Source organism: Nesoenas mayeri (assembly GCF_963082525.1).
Source record: "Nesoenas mayeri genome assembly, chromosome: Z".
Classification (NCBI taxonomy): Eukaryota; Metazoa; Chordata; class Aves; order Columbiformes; family Columbidae; genus Nesoenas; species Nesoenas mayeri.
In genome coordinates, this window is record NC_137542.1 from 63,867,379 (window position 1) to 63,888,344 (window position 20,966).

Consider the following 20,966-nt stretch of genomic DNA (forward strand, 5'->3'; position numbering starts at 1 on the left):
AGTGGCTGGCTTTTTTTTTGTTTATTTGGTTTTGTTCTTTTTTTGTGTGTATGTTTTGTTTTGTTTGGTGGGGTGTTTGTTTGTTTGTTTGGGTTTTTTTGGTTCATGCTGTTGATTTTCTATGTTGGCTTAGCACCTCCATGGCCTTAAAGTGTTGCTGACCAATACCCAGGTCTAAAATAATGTCATGCAGCGGCATTCATGTACACACCCTCAAGGTTCACTTGCTCAGGTCCGCTGTTCTGATTAGAAGAGGATATTCCTCAAGTGTGCGTCTTGCTTTGGAGCAAAGGAACAGGGCCTTTTGTCCTTGCTTGGGTTGTGTCAGTACCTTCCATCTCATCCCTCGCCAATACAGCTCTGAAGGAGGAAGTATAAGGGAAGATGTCCACAGGTCACAGCACTGTTCAGGGAGAATATTGATGCTTCACTTACCATCACTGACCTGTACAGTGTGACTTGTATGACCGAGCACCTGGGTTCCTCACCTTGGAAATGAAATTGTAGTGCTTGTTTAGCAGAGAGAGAGAGAAAGGCAAGGCTGTATCAGGAAGTATTGCTTTCTACAAGAATTAAGTTTTCTGAAATTTTCTAATCTACCTCTATTAAAATTCCTGCAGCTGCCCTGTGAAAGTCACAGGTTTCTTAGAAGGGTTTATTTGCCTAAAAGAGTCAAGCCCACAGTGTAGTATTAAGTGACTTTCAGGCCTCAGCACTTCACAGTTAACCTGTGTTTGAGGTATTTGCTCCAAGTCTTGGCTGAGGGAGTGGGACACTTCGCAGAGAATCTTGAAATATGAAGGATACTGGAAGAAAACAGCCTTTCAACAGAACAGGATAAGGTAAAATCGGTTACAGTGCTCAATGCAAGCACTTTGGTGGACAGTAACCTGGGCTGTTTCTTTTTTTAATTTGGATTTCACCAGGGCTTGGAATGCTTACAGCAGCACTGGGCTGTAGAATGATTCACTGGTGTCATTTTAGGGTGTCAGCTTACCTATTGGAGGACTTTTTATCTGGTTGTGGATTCGAACTCCTTTGCTTGGTTCTGAATGTGGAAGAGTTCTCATGCTGGAGGTCTAATGTTTATGGTGAGAATTTTGAATAGATAATTACATTTAGATTTAAAACAACTGATAAACTGTAAAACAGACACCTGCAAGGCATTGGCTGCATTCATGGTAAGTATGAATACTAAATGCCTTGAATTATTAGAAAGGCATGAGCTCAATAACGGAGAATATGACTCCAGCAAGCATAACTGTGTGATCAGCCCTGATGTGGGAAAGTCTCAAATGCTCTGTGTGTGCTGGTGAATTGAATGTGCCTGGGAACAGTCTCTGGCACTGAGGCCTGGTGGCACGAAGCAGCTGTGAGCTCTTTGAGCAGCCCCTCACCCTGGCAAGACAGGGTGGCTGCACACAAGCCGCTGGGGTTGCCCACTGGAGAGCTCTGGCTCCTGAACCCAGCCCAGGAATGCTCCAGAGAAGTGCGGGTTGGCATCGGCCAAAAACATGCCAGAGACTCAAACTGTTTAGCAGAACTGACAATTGCCTGCCAGTGCCTGGGAACATTCCTGAGCGTGGTTTAATACAGTGCCATTGCCCCAGCCAGGATGTCCGAGTAACATCATGTTTAGGTCCTGGATGTCTCACCTCGCATCTAAATGCTATTGAAGGCGGAGGAAGAAATGCTGTCTCTGAGTCTCCCAAACCTTGATAAGTGTAGAAGATGGGTCATGAAAAGGTGGAAACATGCTGATTCTTCAGGTGCCGTGACACGAAGCTTTGGAAGTGTGGAGAGAGGAGGGCAGGAGTGCCCGTGTGACCGAAGAGAGGTTGATGTGCCTGAAGGCAGGCGGTGGCTGTGCCCTGCAGGCTCTGCAGCCAGAGCAAGGTGTCTTCTGGTTTCAGAAAAAGAAAATGGAGCAGAGCTCTGTCACAAAGACACAGCTTGAGTGTCCGTATAGACACATACCTGTGTCTATAGCTTTGGCTAGCAGATACTGAATGAGACAAGGTGTTCTCTTTAAAGGACCTCTAGTTCTCAGCTTTAGTGACATATCATCTCTTTTGGTCCTTATGCTGCTCTAGGACCTGTGTAATTTACTCCCTGCCACAGTGTGAAAAGCTGCGATCTGAAATGGTAATCTGGTTTATCATCTGTGTGTGTGTATACACATAAAGCATATAGAAATGTAAATATCATAGAAAAATTATATGTTTATTCAAATCTTTACTTTTATGTGTGGGTGTGGCATGAAGCAAAGTACAAACCCCCTCAGTGGTACCATATGCACATACACAACAGAACCATCTGTCCTCTATGTGACTTTAATAATTGTCTGTGAATTTGAAGTGTCACTATTTGTTAGAAACTGTACATTTAAATATGAGAATAACCCTTAAAACGAAAAATGTACGTAAGGCATAACTATGAATTAAAATGAGTGGTTAAATAAGTTACAAATCTCTTTCATAATCATGTTTAGACTATGCTTCTGGCCCGACAATGCTCTGATAGTCTCAGGAAACCAAATTAGACAATGTGTCCCTTTTTTATGTGTGTGTGTCTAGTTACCCCAGAAACCATAATCTCTATCTCTGAAGCGATGGGGAGCTGTGAAGCAGGCAAAGCCACTGGAATTTCTGTCAGAACCCCTCCTAATCCTACTCTTACGTTATCAGACATTTAGTAAATTACTTAAGGCTTGTGTCTTAGAAGAAGTTCATTAAATATTTTGTAATCACTGTGGAATTCGTGGGTCATAGCCTGTGCTCTGATTCAGAGGTAAAGTTTATGGCTGACTATGTTACTTAATTGCAATTATATATTTATATAGGCCAAAGTCACAAATACAAACTAAGATTTTACCAATCTGCAGTTCTTTCCATGAGATTTCAACATACCTCATCATATTTCATGCTGACAATAGGTTTGTGAGGGAGCAAAAATATTTAGTCCCAGCCTTGGGCCAGGAGACTAGAGCAGGGAGGATTTGTCAAAGGATGCAACAGGTGTCTCAGCAATCTCCTCAGGTCTCCTGGCACCTTCTTCTGAATGACTGTGAGCACTGGGCCAGTGAACCAGTGTCAGGCTGGTTTGCAAGACTGGCTGTGAAAACTCGTCTCATTCATGTTGTTAATTGGCTTGAGAAGAAGTTAAACTATTTACTGAGATACTTTCTCCCAGGACTAACAGAAGTAGGGACGACTTGCCACAAGGTAAACACAAGTGAGCTGTCTTTTTATGTAGTGGTGAGGGACAATAGCTCTTTCAGGCAGATGGTTACTCTTTAGCTAAAGGGTGCTGATAGGAAGGGGTCAGGTTTGGGAAGCTGCTAGTTGCGGAGTATTTACACAAACTCAAAATGTTATCCTGCTCCTTGACATCCTTACCAATATGGAGAGGTAGTGAGCAAAAGAAAGATGCAGTTGGGACTTTCTATCTTCTCCACTCCAAAAATAGAAGCATCTTGTCTTACAAATATTGGAAATAGTAGTTTAAACCTGAAGCTCACTGTAAAGGGATTCAGATACTTCGTATTTTCCCCTAGGGCGAATGACTGGAGGGGCCCATCTCAAGGTATGGGAGGCAGTTGGGCAAAAGGAGGTCAGTGGGTTGGTGGAAGTGTCCCTGGGCACACAGGGTAGCGGTCCAACTTTCATTTCCATGCCAGCTTGACCCTTAGTTTCCTTCATCTCCATCTTTGCTCTTTCAGCTCATTCCTGCATAAACTCCTCCTAGACCCATCGCCCCAGCCCATACAGTTAGATGTGGAAAGCAGCAAATCTTGCAGATGTTAGGAGGAAGGGATGCGAAAAGCTTTCAATGGCATTTGCTTACATACTGCTATTGAATGTGTTCCACAGCCTGATAATCCTGCAGAGGATATGCCTTTGTCTGGCTTTACCCGAATAGCAGAGATTTACCCCCTTTTTCACATGGCTGATGACTATTAGCTGTTTGCAACCCTGTTTGGCACAGGCCTCTATCTAGCTGTTTCTGGTTAACTTTGCAAAAACTCTGAAAATACTCATGTCATAAGGTAAGATCCGATGTGTTGTGTTAGCTAGTGTTTTGTTAGCTTTAAAAGGGTTAGTCATCAGTGCTGATGTATGTTCTCTTCTGTTTAGCTGAAAAAAGCCTTTCATCTTTGATCCTGCAAATGGGGTTCTGGAACAGTTGGGTGCGTGCAGATGCTCTCGTAGGGACCACCTTGCCCTGCTCTCAGGCCTCCAAACACCCTCCCTGTTACCAGCGGTGATGTATGTCAGGATCTGTCAGCTTCTTTGCATTTTCAGCAAATTGATTTAAGTTCATAGAAACAGTACCCTTCTGCCTACCTCTCACTCAGATGAAAATACCACTCCTTTAGTCACAGAGTAGGTAAGCCTGTCTTTCCTCACCTGATGTTTTTTGCAGATGTTTTCTTTGCCAATATCCTTGTGATGGGCATTTAGTTTGCTTGGTTTTCTATGCAAAAGTGGAACATTTTTTCCAAGTGTGACTTGGCAGTGGCTGGGAAACCCACCTGTTTGTACCATAGAATCACAGAATGTCAGGGATTGGAAGGAACCTCAAAAGATCATCTAGTCCAATCCCCCTGCTGTAGCAGGAACACCCAGATGAGGTTACACAGGAAGGTATCCAGGTGAGTTTTGAATGTCTCCAGAGAAGGAGACTCCACAACCTCCCTGGGCAGCCTGTTCCAGTGTCTGTCACCCTCACTGTGAAGAAGTTTCTTCTCATATTTAAGCGGAACCTCCTGTGCAGCATTGCAGTGAAGTGCGTTCTGTGGGTTGAAGGGAGATCTGCTGAGGAAAAAAGGCAGTTTATTGTGGGAGATGCTCTGGGTGTGCAGCCCAAGAGGTAGAGACAGAGGTGTTGATAGCACACGTGGTGACTGCAGCACCTGGAGAAGTTCGGGAGCTTTTTTCCAGTTGGAGCAGACCTAACACAAAGCCTCCAAGATGCTGAAAGAAGAGAGTTTTCTAGGGACCCAGAGGAGATTTTGTGAAGCTTCTTCAACACTCACAGTTGCTGGACTAGCAGGCAAGGCTTCAGGAAAGAATAAACATTTTTCTGTTTCACACTCTTCCTCCAAGAAAATATGATGTTTCTGTCCTAGCATCCCCACCTTGTTCACCTCACACCATGCTTTTGGTGCTTTCTATGTAAAAGTTATTTTATCTGATGCTATAATAAAATATGACTTTATTGATCGAAAGCCTATGGGTCCATCTCGCTTTTGAGAAAGCGTAGAGCATACTCACCTCAAGCCTCTGCCTTGTTCAGGGTTGTGTCGAGCCACTGTTTGGCACTGCTTTCCTGGTGCCACAGACAGAAAATGGGGAGAAATGGTCTTGCTGTAATTGCTAGGCCTGGTGGACAGATGGCTGAGAGCTGATTGCAGACCCAGGAGCTGAGGATGTTGCCCTGGGTCCTGACTCTGTGCTGAGGCTCAACTTCAGATAACTACAAATGCAGCTGCAATAATCTGAGACACATTTTCTCACTCCTTGTAGCTACTTTGATCCTGGGAAGAACAAATAATTTCTTCCTCTTGCTCTAATCCATTTCAAAGTTGCAAGAAGGAGGAATATTTATGGTTAGAAAAAAACTTTCAAAACTGTGATATGAACTTTATAAATTTGGAGGTAAACTAGCTGGCTGTTTAGACAATTGTACAGTCAAGCCCCATAACAAGAACAAATTTTTAAATAAAAAGGTGTAAAAGTAGTTTTTTACTTAGTTCTAATAGCAAACAATGGATTGATTTTCATCACTGTCAAGGTTTTGATTGCGGGGTGACAATAAAACTGTGGCAGATGTATTGTTAGCCCCCTTTCCACCCAAATTCCCCCTTCAGTCTCTCCCTCTCCCCACTTCCCACTCAGGACAGGCGATCGGGAGGGAAAGGACAGAGAGAAGAGAGTTGGAAAAATTAAAAATGTTCTACTAATGCTACTAGTAAGAATAGAGAAAATAATACAAAATATACAAAACCAATCTTGAAAGTCTCAGCAACTGCAGAGCTGGCACCCAAAGTCCTGGATTGGACTCTGCAGCCAACCGGAGCTGGATTCAGTCTCTCACTAGGCCTCAGTTCACAGGCACAACTAGCAAGGTCCTCTCCTAATGTCGGCCATAAGGAAAAAGGGACAAGATCCTCACGATCTCCCACTTTTATATGAAGTATTCACGTGAATGGGATGCTATACTCTGTTGGTCAGTTTCTTGGTCACCTGTTTCTTGTTGCCCCTCTGGCAAGAGGTACATCCATGCTTATCAATAACCTCGCATTCCATTGCTATGTTTACCAAAACATGTATCTGGTTTTCCAGGAAAATGCAGCTAATATGAAGGCTTTAGCTAACAGGCAAATTCACTAAAAGAGAAACTTGTTTTTAACAAAACCAGGACAATCACTAAAGCAGATAAACACGTTTTCTCCTTTTTATTTTTTTTCAGCTATTCTGATTAAAAACTGGCCTATAAAATGCCTTAGCTTTCCCCTTGTCATCTCAGATACAACCTTTAACCTGTGAGCTTATCTGTGTGTGCTTAACTTCACACAGCCTGAGTACTGTTGAGTTCAGTGGATTCATTCAGAGACCATAACATTAGCATCTGTCACTTGCAGAGCTGAGGCCCATGCTAATAGGAAACAGTTTCATGATGGGCACTGCAGGGTACTGATATAAAACATTGAAGGGCTGGCTAAACAGTTTAGTTTTTCTTTTAAGAGCATCAAAAATATTGTTCCTGTGACAAACAGAGATTGGTAATGCTAAGGTGCTTGAAAAACACGATAGGGAGAAAGCAACTAAAATGACTTGGAAAATCCTAATACCAAGCATATAAACAACACAATTTTAATTTTAAAGAAATATAGAATACTTTCCACCAGGTTGCTAAGAGGTGTATTGAAAGAGAGAGAAATGGCATGTTTTTTCTCTGAATAAATAGGAAGAGAATAGCTATTTAGTGACCTTGACATTCCAGTCTGACAGTTCACAATATTTGTGAACAATTAGATACAAAAGTCTTAAATTGATTTCTTCCCATTGTCATGGCCATGACAACTAGTGATCCACCCATTCTGTGGTGCTGTCAAACACCAGCAGCACCTCTGATGGAGAAGTGCTCAGTGAATGCGATGTTACCATTGAGCATATGTTGAGACCAGGTGCCTATACTGGGGCTGCCCTCGAGCTGGGTTAGACGGTTGTCACCCTAGTACAGCATCCTGCATGGATTAATCCCCTCACAAAATGCATCAGAGCAGTTGCAAGAAACCCTTCAGCAGACACCAGTGGCTTAACTGACCTTCCTGAGAAGTTTCTCTTTGCTTTCCTGGATACAAAAGGGTTTCCTTGAAGTCACCTCGATTGAATACTGCCTTTCCCACAGTGGCCTGTGGCCAGTCTCAGTTATTGTCCGTCAGCAGCCACAGCTCAGGGGAACACTCTTCTTCCACCTCATCTATCACCTGAGCCTGCAGCAAGGGACAGAAGATCTGAACCTAGGAACTGTGTACATGCAGGTTCTGGAAAACGGTGCATACAACAATTTAATAGTTTTATTAGTATGAAGAGCTGAAAATACAGCATGTTCAAGCATCACACAGCCATCGAATGCAGAAAGGCTGAGGCTGGAAGGATCTTCTGGAGATGGTGCAGTTCAGCCTCCACCCAAGCTCCCAGCAACACCAACCTCATCCGATTCCTCGGGGCCATGTCCAGTCAGGTTTGAATATGTCCAAGGATGGAGATGCTACAACCTCTCTGTGTAACCCATGCCAGTGTTTTACCACCCTCACAGTGAAATATTTTTGCTTGTGTTTAAGTGAATTTTATTGTATTTCAGTTTGTGCCCACTGCCTCTTGTGCTGTCACTGAGCACTCCAGGTATGTCTCAACAGTCTCCCATCAGGTCATTCACTGCACCTGTTCAATTCAGCTGTGTTTTAAAAATATACAAATGTTTATCTTTTTAAAACCATCTGCTTAAATGACATTTTAGTAGTAGTTTTATTGAAGTTGTTTACAGTCAATGTGTATGGTTTGTATCAGCTCATAGAGGCTAGCTATGACCCATCTAACCAAGATTTGGTACTAAATTAAAATGGGAATAATGTATTATAATATGGCTTCTAAATTTAGAGTCTCTTGTGGAGCATGTTGTATCTATTAAATTACAAAATGCATGTATTGTGTCTTTTTTCACCAGGACTTTTAGTATTTAAACCGTGAATACATTAACTGTGTATATAAGCTGAAAAGATATAGTCTACTGCTCCATCACTTAAAATATATTTTATATGACAAGGCAGACACCTAGAAATCAGTGTTATTTTATGGACACACTATATCTTTCCAATAGACAAGGTAGATAATTACTGGGGTGGGGGTTTGGCTAGCAAATATGTTAAATTATTTAAGGTTTGGAAGGAAAAGGTTTCTTGTTATTAGCTGGCAAGTGTCCCTTTCTGCCAGTAGCTGGGATCTTGATTCTGTATCTTTTTGCTAATGTGTTGCTCACAAAGAAATTAGTAAGAAATAGATGTGTGAAACAGCTGAACTTACATAGACCTATAGCCAACAAAGTGCATTGTTATGGCACTGATATGTCGCAGGCAGAGAAGGTGTTGCTTCAAGTTCTAAAATGGTAGCATGAGAGGATTTGTTAGGAGGAAAAAGTTTATTAGCAAGTGAGTAAATAGTGTATTGTGTTTGACAGAGAGAGTAGAAGAGATGGTTTATTCACCAGCCCAATGTGTAGAGATGAAATGCAAATCATCAACAAAGGCATCAGCTCTTATGAAAATAATGTTTGTAGACATAAACCTTCCTGTTGTGTTTCAGATCTCTGTACCTATGCTTTGGGCTCACTCTCAAAAAAACCACATGCACACTGTTTTGAAGCTGGGGGTTGGCAACAATGGTGCTGTTGGGATTTTTAAGATCAAATGATTATTTTTATTCAACTGGATAGTTGTAGCCAAATACCTTATATTGCTGTAAGGATCTGGAAGGAAAAGGTGCTGCTCAACCTCCACATGTTATTAGCCAAAGCATAAACCAAAGCTACAAAACCTGTTTCCTGTGAAGGCAGAACAGACCATCAGATAGTTAACTGTTCATTTACTGGTAAATTAAAAAGTGGATTAGTTAAGCTGTGTTATAGATCAGAAAGAGAGAACTAGTTTCTTGTGTTTTGTCTTGACTGTGCTGCTGGCATTGAGTGAGTACTTCCAACAATATGCTTGCAAAAAACCCTAAACCAAAAAAAACCCCACCAAAACCCAAACAAACAAACAAAACAAAAACCCCACCCCCAAAACCAAACCCAAAACAAACAAAAAGCCCCCCCAAACAAAAAAAAATATGCAGTTTGCATTGAATATGGCCGGTGTCCACAAGCATTCTCTCAAACAGGTCTGCGTGGGTAAGGAGATCTGTAGAACACAAAGAATTTTCTAGCTGCCTTTGCAGCTTCATTACTCATTTATCTTTGTTTCCTTCTTGAACAACCTTACACCTATTGTTTAACCTACAGTTAAAAAGAATATTTTCAACCAAAAATTTGAATGTTGTTTCTTCAAGACATCCACCATTCAAAAAACATACTTAAAATAATCTTACATATTCCATTTTTTTCTCTTTGCATTAAAAAAGCATGATCACAGTGATACAAGCTGTAGCTACAAAGGGATTAATGAGCTGTAGAAAGGCTCTGGGTGTATCTGATCAGTGAACATCGAATCCTGCTTTCCTCTGATCACTCACAGTGTCTGCAGTCTTCCCAAGAGAGTGCCTTTTGTTCAAAAGCCTTGCTGGAGTTGTTCAGGAGCTGGAACCTCTCTGCCTCCAACGGAACAATATCCAGCTTGCTTGTGAGGTCGAATATGGCATTTAAATTAATTTTAAAATTAGTCTCCACTAGCTTGAGAAACTTGAAAACCTCTTACGCTGCCATTTCTCCCTAAAATACATACGTTTTTAAATCTATGGGAGTGTCCGCACACTGTGAAAATGTAGCATTATGCAAACCCATGTTCTCTAGTCAGGACTCATTCATGACTGCAAAGCCAATGAGATTCAAGGTCTAACTATTATTGCAAAAATCTTAAATGTACGCCCAGTAGAATCAAGTGAAAACCATTCATTTTTGCTCATGGAGACGAAAAAGGTGGAAGCAACTGACTTGTTATCATATCATCTCTAAAGGATAAGAAGTTGTTTCTCCCATCTGGAGGTAACCATATCTCTATATAACTTAATAAAACTATCTTGTTTTTATCATACTATTACCTTTAAGTGTTAATCGTTGACAATGTTGCAAAGAACATGTCTCAGGCATTCTCTCCTGTGTTTCCAAGGAAATGAAGTTACTTGGGAAACACCAAGTGATGGCTGAGTGTGGCTGGGAACTAAAAGGCAGAGCTTGTGAGACCTTCCTAAGGATATACAATTAGTTAGATGTATACTTACCTTGAAATGTCACCCTGATACATAAGCAAACAAAAGCCTAAAGAAGCCTTTGCCTTTTCTTTGAATGTCTTTCCTTAAGTTTTAGAGGAAATTTTCTGGGGTAGCCTTCAAAAAAATTTCCCTTTTCTAAGAAGGGATTTTTTCTTTACCTGATGCCTCAGGCTTGTTTTTTTCTAAATGCTGGAGACATGTTCACGTGCTTTGAATAGGCTTGTGTTTTATGTAGAGTTCATGGTGGGTTATTGAATAGCTTTGGCTAAAGAGTGGTTAGTACTGCTTGGCTGTAGCTGCTGTCAGCAAGGAGGAGTTTGGGCTGTGCGTGACTCCTGCTGCCAGACTTGACGGGGTTGTGCAGAGGGAATGCTCCACGACTTCTGTATGTTCTGCTCTGTGGACAGTGGAAGGATGAGGTTTCATAATTTTTTGGCTGTTTTGACCACCAGCAGGTCATGGAGAACTTTGACGTGCTCCAAAGGCAAGATGGGACTTTGTTAGGCACTGCTGGGAAACACACCTGGGAGAATTTGGGAGCAAAGCAAAAAGGTTGCTTGTTTCCCAGAGGAGAAAGAAAGGGCTGAGAAAGTGGTGTAGAAGGGTAGAAAAGCAGTGGAATCCTAGAATGGTCTGGGTTGGAAGGGACCTTAAAGATAATTTAGTTCCAACTCCCCGTCTGTGGTCGGGGACACCTTCCACTAGACGCGGTCGCTCAAAGCCCCATCCAACCTGGCCTTGAACACTTCCAGAGAAGGGGCATCCACAGCTTCTCACCTGCTTCAGAGCCTTGCCGTTCTCATAGTGAAGAATTTCTTCTTCTTTCAGTTTAAAACCATTAAACCATTACCCCTTGTCCTATTACGATGTGCCCTTATAAAAAGTCCTTCTTCACCTTCCTTGTAGTTCCCATTTAGGTACTGTATGGGGAAACATTTATGAAAGGTGGCCTCTGTCAGCAACTTTCACCTCTTGATTGATGCTGGGTGTTGAAGTGACTTACACAAACAGAGCAAGCTGCATGACATTGCACTTCACTGACTTCAGCCACAGCAGGGTCTGCCTTTTGCAGGTTGTGATCAGTTTTTGATCTGGGAACTGAGGTAGATCATTCCTGTTGGAAAGTATGCAACAAAGAGGTAAAACATCCTGTTACAAGAACAGAACCTGCTAATCAATCAATAGTGTGCATAAATCAGTAATACTTAGGAGAATGTGAATTTGCCCTGGCAGAAAGTATGCCTAGACCTGTTGTAATAGTTCAGCACAGCAGAGCAGTGGTTTAATTTACCGGCAAACATGTACCCCATGGGTTCTAGTTTACTCAGCCGTGGGAAAAGGCTAGGTTGTCAGTCCTTCTTCTTGCCAAGGGAGAAGTGACGACAGCTGAAGATTTACTTGTCTGTCACACTTCCTTGCTATGGATGAGAAAGGAGTCCAAAGGGAGGATTAAATAAGCAAAATGACTGAAAGGAGATATGCAGGGAGGGCTGAGGAGGCTGAAGTAGAGCTTTCCAAAAGCTACCCTGGTGGGTAGAGAAAGAAACTTCTTAACAGCCATGACTCTACAGAGGACAGGGAGATGTTCAAGCCATCAGAGACAGGAAACTACACCTGCTGGAAAAGCAAATGACTATGAGATGGCAAGAGACAAGAGCAAGTCAGGGGGCCCTCTGAAGACCAGTAGTGTAGTTTTGTGCTGAATTCAGGATTGCGAACACAACCACCATAGGGAACACCACAATATGACTACCCTTTTCTGGTGAACTTTTGTGCAGCCTCTATTCCAAAACACTCAGGAAGATTTAAGCATGTGAAAAAAAAGGCAGCTGGTTCAAGTACACAATGCAAGTTGTTAACATGCTTTTCAATCAGATTTTATCCTGGTTTCATGCATATCTGCTAAACTATTACAGCAGTCAAACACTGTCTTCATACAGCTGCGTTGTGGTGCGTGACTCTTGCAGTGCATGGTATTTTGTCAACTGACCGAGTGCCACGGGTGCTGGGCTGAAGTCTGCATCGCTTCCCCAACACCTCCTCAGGAAGGTTAGGACAGGAGATGGGACTTCTGTGGGAAGGGAGAACTGGGGTGCCTGGGAGAATAAGTAAGAACAGGGGTTTTATAAAACAGTGAAATTAACTTCCTTTGAATCAAAGACCCATTAAATTATCTTTATGCTTACATTTCCTCAGCTTCTGTAAATCAAAGCATAGCAGTCTTTGTGTATATGTGCATGGATAAATACAGGTGTACACCTACAAAGTGCCCTTTGCCCTCATGCTCAGCTGTCCTTTACAAACCCATGTGTGCTCAGCACACCATTTGAACTTGGACTTATGCTGATGAAGATGGTGTAAGAAGCTGGAAAGGACAGAACAGACATCTGCATTAGAACTGAATAAATCTTTCTAATCCTGGCTGTGAGGTAGAGAAGTATTATCAAATTAAATATAATATTATGCAGTAAACTACTGCAAACCTTCAAAGTCCTACATTTATGAGGAAGGATGCTGGAGAGTTTTTTTAACAATAAACAAAAGAGTTGGCAAGTATGTATGATACACTATGGCTAGACTGCCATTTTTTCTCTTTATGGCCTGGAACTGCCATGAAGTTGTGTGGGAACAGATAACACTATTCTAAATCTGAGGAATTAAGCCTTGTAGCGGCTCAGAGCATATTAGCTGAAGCAGTGCTAGTTTGTGCTTGGCCTGTACTGACCTGCACACTGCGCTGCTTGTCATCTTGGGGCAGAAAGAGAACTCACTTCTGCCCAGCTGAACAACACCCTGCAAACAATTCAGCCCTGGATCCGCAAAAACTTACTTTTGACTGATTAGATGCATTAGCAAAATGTTTTAAGATCTTGGCTTGGAAAATCTGGTTTTGCAGTTTAGTGTTAGGATCTAAGAACAGCCCGAACATGCTCGTCTGGCTGAAAACCTATTTTGTGTCCACTGAAATGGATCCCAAACACCAGATGGTTTCTAATGTATTTGTTCTTACAACAGGTCCACGAGGGGAGGTTCCATGCTGTGCATTGGCAAAGAGGGACAGAGAGTCCTGTGTATGTGAGCTAATTTTACTGAGCAATCCCTTCAGTACAGGGAGTCACAGAAATACAGCCACACAAGCTGTAATTTGTACTGTCTTATGCTGTGATAACAAGGGGTTACAAAGGAACTTTATGGTGTAGGATGGAAACAAATCCTCATCTTCCAGAGCCTTAAACACCATCTAGACTGCTGGACCACCCGTACTGTGAAAATTAATGAACTCAATGGCTAGAATGAAACACAGGAAAGTTTTTCAAAGCGAAAGAATGTGGACATCTAAAGACATCACATATGCACTTTTTCCTCGATTGGTCTGACAGTCATAAAGTTGTGCTAATATTGCAGCTGTGCTAATCTGTCCCTTACTGTTCTTCCCCTTCTCTCGTACAGTATGTCCCTGCACACCTGAAGGATGTTCAGACTCTCCTGCAGCGCTGATAATGGAGTGACCTGTGGTGTAGCTGGTTCAGGTGAGAGCCCAGGTACACCAGCACTGTAGCCCATTGCCCACCCCAGCTGGGGCTTGGGGCTCTGGCAAACTCAGTTGTGCCCCTGAAGCTGTTAGGAGACATGTGCCTTCCTTCTTACCCTCAGTTGTATCAAAGGAAACAAGTCATTTCAAAACAGGCACACATGAGCCAGTGTATAAATGTAAACCTTTGCTTTTGATTTGAGCCTAACCAATAATTTCAGCCTTGCGTTCTCACTTTTTTTTTTTTTAATGTCTATTCTGAAAGGGCTTGAGAAACAGTTTTTAATTAACTGGTAAACAGAGTCTCTTGCCACGGAGGAGAAGATTTAGAAGATCCCTTTAATTACTGGAACCAGATTTAAGTTTGATTGCAAATACCAGTTTGCTCCCTGTTCAAGTGAAGTGAGGTGCTGGTAAAGTGTTACGAAAAGCTTTCATTTGCATCATCCCTCCACCCTAGCTGAAGCTGTTATTACATAAAGGAAAGACTTGTTTAAATCCATATATCCATGTAGTCTGTTGTTTGAACTGGAAAGGCAGGTGAAATTGGATTCACATGACGGCTCATGAAATTTAAAGTGGTCTTCTCATGGCTGATTTAACCTTGTTAAGCGATTACGCCTTGCAGTGTATCTTTACAGCCCAAGTGTACAAGCCAGAAGTTGACCAAGAATCCTGTTATATTTAATGGATACTGTAGATCAAGGTTTATAAGTAGTTCAAAGAACTTCCTACTTGACAACATTTTTCTAGGATTCCAGATGGTGAGCTGCTTGTCTCGTCTTCCAAGTAAGCACTGAAGGCTGTCAATGTATTGCTATTTTCCTCCCATGCTTTGCCCCTCCTGCTTAGGTACATAAAATTATGCTAATCCTGCCTCTCTCAATGCCCCTCCTTTTTGGAACCATCTGGATTAAATCTTGCTTACCTGCTTAGTGTGAAACAAGTCCTCTCTGCCTGACTGCATAAGGAAGTCACAAGTCATTAACAGCTTATGTTAAAGTACCTGGTGGGAATATGCACTCTACCTACAATGATATGTTTTCCTAAGGCGGGAAAAAAATGTATTGAATGCTGCAAACTGAGAATGATGACTAAGTTAGGGAGTTAGCTGTAGGACTTTCCCCTGTCCCAAAAATCATTTACAGTTGCCTGGAGAAAGTCCAAACTGGTGTAAAATACTTTCATTTGAAACATCATATCCTCTCCAGCAGCAGGAGTTGCTTGGTCCCAAAGACAAAAGCTGTTGTTAGAACAGGTTTGAGCAGCTACTGCAATGCAGAGAACAGTTTAAATAGTTATATACTAGCTTTACTGGATTAATCTGTGTGAAAATACCCCTATTGCTCTAGTCATCACCACAGCACACTAAGATGAACCTTTCCCTCTGTTTCAAGAGTTACTGAGCAGCACTGGTGCCTGGGGTTATCCCAGTCACTGTAACAGGAGCAGTAGTGCCCAAATGTCCAACTCTACAAGCATGGCATTAAGAAGAGCTAAGGGAGTCGGAGGAAAATGTTAAGTGGAACATCCATGGAAGAACATGGTGAGGTCCTGTGGCTCTTTCTTCAAGGAAATGCTGTCTCTCCTGCTCTCTTTGTTGCTTCACGATATATCTTAGCCAGCTCTGCTTTTGAATGTGATTTGAAAACAGCTAGTGAATAATGAGCTGTGGAAGAGAAGGCTTTCCGCTCTTAGTAAGGGCCAGACTATGGAAGGAAAAGAGGATCAATGGGTATTGTTGGACAGGAAGGGAACAGAGGGGGGCATTCAGTAGTAAATGGTGGGGAACAACACAAACAGAAGAGATCCAGGCCTGCTGGCATGCTGGCTTCACATCAGAGCTGGGATTAATGATTGCAGTATCTCTAGCTATCATTAAATACAGAAAAAGCAAAACGTAATTTATTATTTTTGTAATACCATATGTCAGAATATCCTACCACACACAATGAGATCTGCCTGGTGCCGTCAGATGTTCCAACACAGACCAAAAGTTCATTCCTATGCCCCAAGCAAGATGTCTAGCATGGGAAACAAGTAATGAGTGTTGTCAGATGTCAGAGTGTAAGGAAACAGTGGAAAGACCAAGTGGAGATATGTTTTGGTAGCTTTGTTGTTATGTTGCTGTGGAGGAGTTATGGACATCAGACCAGGGCTATTGGTTCTTAAATGCTGATTCTGAGGCCTACTGCCACATTTCCAGCTCTTTCATTCTCCCTAGCAGGACACAATGACAATGTCCCATTTTCTTCGCTTCTCCAAAATCTGCGCAGAAACAGCTAGAATGAAAGCAAGTCAGAGAATGTATCAGCCAGCTGTTTGGCCTACAAGCCAGATTGCTGCAACAGTGTCTGTCACTGATTTTATCTCAGAGATCTCTACAACAGCTCTTGACATTTTAATATGTTATTCCAGGCTTCATATTGCAAATGCTGATGTGAACTTTGATTTCAAAGGGATTATGATCAGGTTTTCACTGGAGGAAGAAAGAAGGCTAACAGTTGCAAATGTTGATATGAACTTTGATTTCAAAGGAGTTATGATCAAGTTTTCGCTGGAGGAAGAAAGAAGGCTAACAGCTGAAACTAATTTTCTTAGCTAAAACAATAGTAAGAAGGTTGGTGGCTTGGGCTCAGTGCTCATACATCTCTGGTTAGAATTGACTAAAGGCTATTGATTCCCATATGTGAACTAAAAATGGATTTCCCAGCAAGCTGGTGTCAATATTGCAGAACTGCGTGAGAGTTCTTAAACTGTGGGTATGTGAAGACGTCACTGGAGATAACAGGTTACTCTACATCAGCTGGTCTGCAGGTTCCCACGCCTGCTGCTCCTCCTCCCTGGTAAGGGTGAGGTAGTTTAAAACCAAGTGCTCTTTGATGAAAAAAGAACGGACCAGTTTACATTTGCCAAGTGATATTGTGGGATGAAAACACACATGAAGGGATAGTTTCTGTGGGAAAAAAACTGATGGGTCCCTGCCTGCAGTATCCATGGGAGTATAAAGCGGAGTGGAGAACGTATTAGTGGCTCTAGCAGCTCCGCTGTGTTGCATTGCATTGTTTTCTTATACATAATAGTATAAGATACATAATAGTGGGACCTAAAGTGGTTACTGCTTAAGATATATCTTCTCCTGGCTAGCAGGATGATGGGGGCTATTAATCCAGTTTATTTTGAGAATATTGTAGAAGTAGTAGTCTCCATGATGCTTGTTTGTGTCTCATTAGTATATTGGCTGCTAATGGCCTTTAAACATAAACTCCTTATGGAGAAAAATGCAAAGAATTCCTCATATTTTTGAATCTTTTTTAAAAATTGCAACTATTTCCCTTTAAAAATTTTGCTCTTGTTCAGCACTATCCTAATAGTCATCAGACTGGCTAGATAAACTATTAGTCTTTCATCTATATAATATGCTTTTGCCCTGAAGCAAAATTTGATTTGCTCAGTAATGTCAGGAGAACCTCATTAAAATAAACATCCACTTCTTATGTCATTTCTCCAAGGCTTTCTTTTGTGTGGAAAATATTCAAAGTCCAGCTGAAAGTTGGGGTAACTTCTTCAGGCAATGGCTTTTGCTTTACTGTTAAGAAAAGATGATTACAAGGATTATCACTCAAAGGGACAAGGCTCTGATTCTTCTCTCATTTCCACCAGCCTGAATCAGGACTAATTCTACTGACTTCAAGAATTAAGTCACTGTGAGGCAAGAATGTGGGTGAAAAGGTGCTCATAAAGCTGCAGCAGCATTTTGATGCCGATTAGCTCTGTTAAACGCTAACAATCTGCTGTTGCCAGTGAGTGGTTTTCTAGAATTAGCCAGAGTGTTCTGAGCACAGCAACAATCAAGAGTTCGCTTGCACCAGGGCCAGGCTTTTAAAGGGATATTTGATAAAACACAAACAAGAGTCTTTCCCTGCTTGTCCTGTATTGACTTTTGAAAATCCACTTCTGTTCTGTTTTGCTTATGTTTCTCAAGCACTGATCTTTATGGTAGAGTTCAACATTTCACTTCCTATCTCACTTCCATCCTGTCAAATACAGTTTCAAATAACTGTAGCCACTTGTCTTTCATGATCAAAGTGATAGGGAGACTTGTGTTCTCAAGCTCTTTTTGGCAACATGTCAGGAACAAACCCTTCTTGTGTGTAATATGTAATAATATGATTTGTTGCATGGACTGTATTTGTTTGAAGAAATGGTGACTATGTAGGTTTTAGGAAGGTCTTAAGATATATAGTTTAAGAAATAAAGGGAAAACTAAAATCAGACATGGAGAGACTTAGCTTTGCTACAGGGAAATAACATGGATTCATAGGCTGTAAGCTCACATAGGACCTTATGATCTCATAATTTGACTGGTCGTATAATTTAGGCCACAGAACGTCATTTAGTATTTCTTGCAGTGAGAATTACTTGTGCCTTTCATGAGCTTTCCCGATTAGTGATAATTGCTTAGTAATTTATTTAAATTCAATGGCAATCAAATAAAATGTGGAGTGAATTTACCAGTCATTTTCCTGATTTCATATGCTGTGGGGTCAGTGACCTGCAAACCCCTTTATGATCCCTCTGTTGTGAGAAGAACTCAAGGGCTGAAGTCATGGTGCCCTCTGAGTCTCAAGAAAATCTACAGGTCAATAACCTTTTATTTATGACCTTTTAACTGGCTCTACTGGGCCATGAAGACCTAAATGCCAGCTCTTTCAGATTCCTGGGAAGCTTCAAGCCTCTTGAATCTAATTCTCTCTGAGAGTTTTGCTCTCATATATTCAGGTCACCGATACTGCAAAAGCAACTCGCAGCCATGTGTGAGGGGGAAGATTTGGGGCATGCGGTATTCTGCAGCTAGTGCTGCATGATGAATTCAGGGCAGTCATGTAGCTAGGGAATTACACTTCTGCCTGAGAGTAACTCATAGCAATGTCTCACCTAACTGTGTTTCCAGGAAGAAGAGCAGTGACACAGATTCCTAATGTGTTTTATCTGGATAAGGCAAATCGATCCACCAGCCACAGAGGAGCTTCTCTCCCACTCTGCTATGTTCTCCATTATAAACTCCATTACCTGTTTTTCAGTCATCCTATCTTTCCTCTTCTTTCTAAGAATGGCTTGTCTAACTATGCTAAAATCAATTGGCTATTCTCCTAATTGTTGTATTAATTTCTATTCTTCAGGCTTCCAACAAGTGTTATAAATTGCCTTTGGGCCATTTTGAAGACAACTTCAAGACATGTTGACTTTGGGGGATGGAGGGTGAAAATCTAATTGTGTTCAACCCCACTGGTGTGCAGCCACTCTATTCGTGGAGATAAAGCCTTTGGCAAGGATATCAAGGAAAAACTGAACCCATCCTTTTTTTTTTTTTTTTTTTAATTATTATTTTCTCCCCAGAAAATTATCTTGAAATCAAATAGGACCTGCATTTTGGGGTCTCTTCCACGTCAGCTAGCAGATTGAAAGTCAGTAGTTATTGAAAAGGCTGAAACCAGGAGTTTACCTTTATGAGACTTGCCTCTTGTTTACATTTTTGAGCACAGGCATACAGATGCACATACACAAAAATCTGTACTAAGCAGGGAAGTACTGTCATACAGAGTCATGTTATTTTATTCTGCTTTTTCCTCCACCATCAGTTAAAGCAATCATTAACCTACTGCAGAGTAACTGTCTCCCTCCTGCCTCCCAGAGAAGGGAAGATCCCATGGAGATGGCAGCACTTGTCTGCATTGGTTGCTCCTGCTGACTTCCCAAGGGACAGTGTGTGGGAACTTCACACTGGGGCCGCCTTGGGGACCTCCCTGGCGATCAGTCCTACCAGGCACTGAGTCTGTGGGCCTTGCTGGCGTTGCAGCTGAAGACTGCTCTGCAGGGCACAGAGGTGCTGATGTACTTGTGCGCACTCAGGTGGATCACAGGTACTTTCTAAGTGCCTGCAGCAGTGTTGCTGTAGAGAAAATAGCACAGTCCACAGTTATGGCTGTTATTTCAGAATAGATCAGCTGCTAGTCTACACTCCTTTGCTGGCTGCTCTGCAAGGCCTCCTTCGCTTTCAATATGAGTTGTGTGTGAGATACTATGCTGTCACTCTTGTACCCACAAAGGCTCTCCTTAAAATCAACAAGATAAATCCCGTTTGCACATTTAAAAGTTGACATTCCACTCATATTTGAAAGTAGGCAAGTAACTTTTAAAGTAAGTTGGTATATGTGTTGAGCTGAGTTCTGGAACATCAGAAAAAGTTATTTTTACTGCCTAAGGAGGCCATGGGATGTCTGTTGTTGCATGTTTTTCAGAACAGGTTAGACAAACATCTGTCAGGAATGGTTTAGGTAGAGCTGAACTTGCCTTGGGGCAAGAGGATGGCTGAAGTGACCCCTTGCAGTCCCTTCCTGCCCTATTTTGTACAATCCTCTACCTTCTTACTGGAATGCAGTCAATGTCCAGTTTGTGCAGAACAATTTACATGTGCATTGTGGCAGAAAAGCCAGAAATCTCCCCAAAGAACTGGTCAGCCATGTGGCTTTGTGTGCACTGTGAGATGCAGCACTCAGTGCTGCTCTGGCAGGAGGTTTGTTCTGTGTGGTTATTGCCTTCAGTGCAGTTGCTCCTGAGGGCTTGTAAGGACAAAGGCAGTTGTCTTCACCAGAGCTGTTAGGAACCTGGGGTCAGAATGACAATTCCACATACTGTGAAGTTGCCTGCTGTGGTTATTTGAGGACTCACTGGTTACGAGGTTCAAGCAGACCAAGTTTCTAGGGTCGTAGTTCTAGGTTGCTGGAGAATGTAGCAAAGTAATTAACAGATCTTTTCAGGTTTGACTGTTTGGGTCACTGAAAACCAGATAGTTTCTAGGGAGTGTTTCAGGGCCATGGGATCCACGGCCTTATTTGTGATGGGCCATTGCACTAAAAGCCTGGGGGAGTCTCAGCTATGAC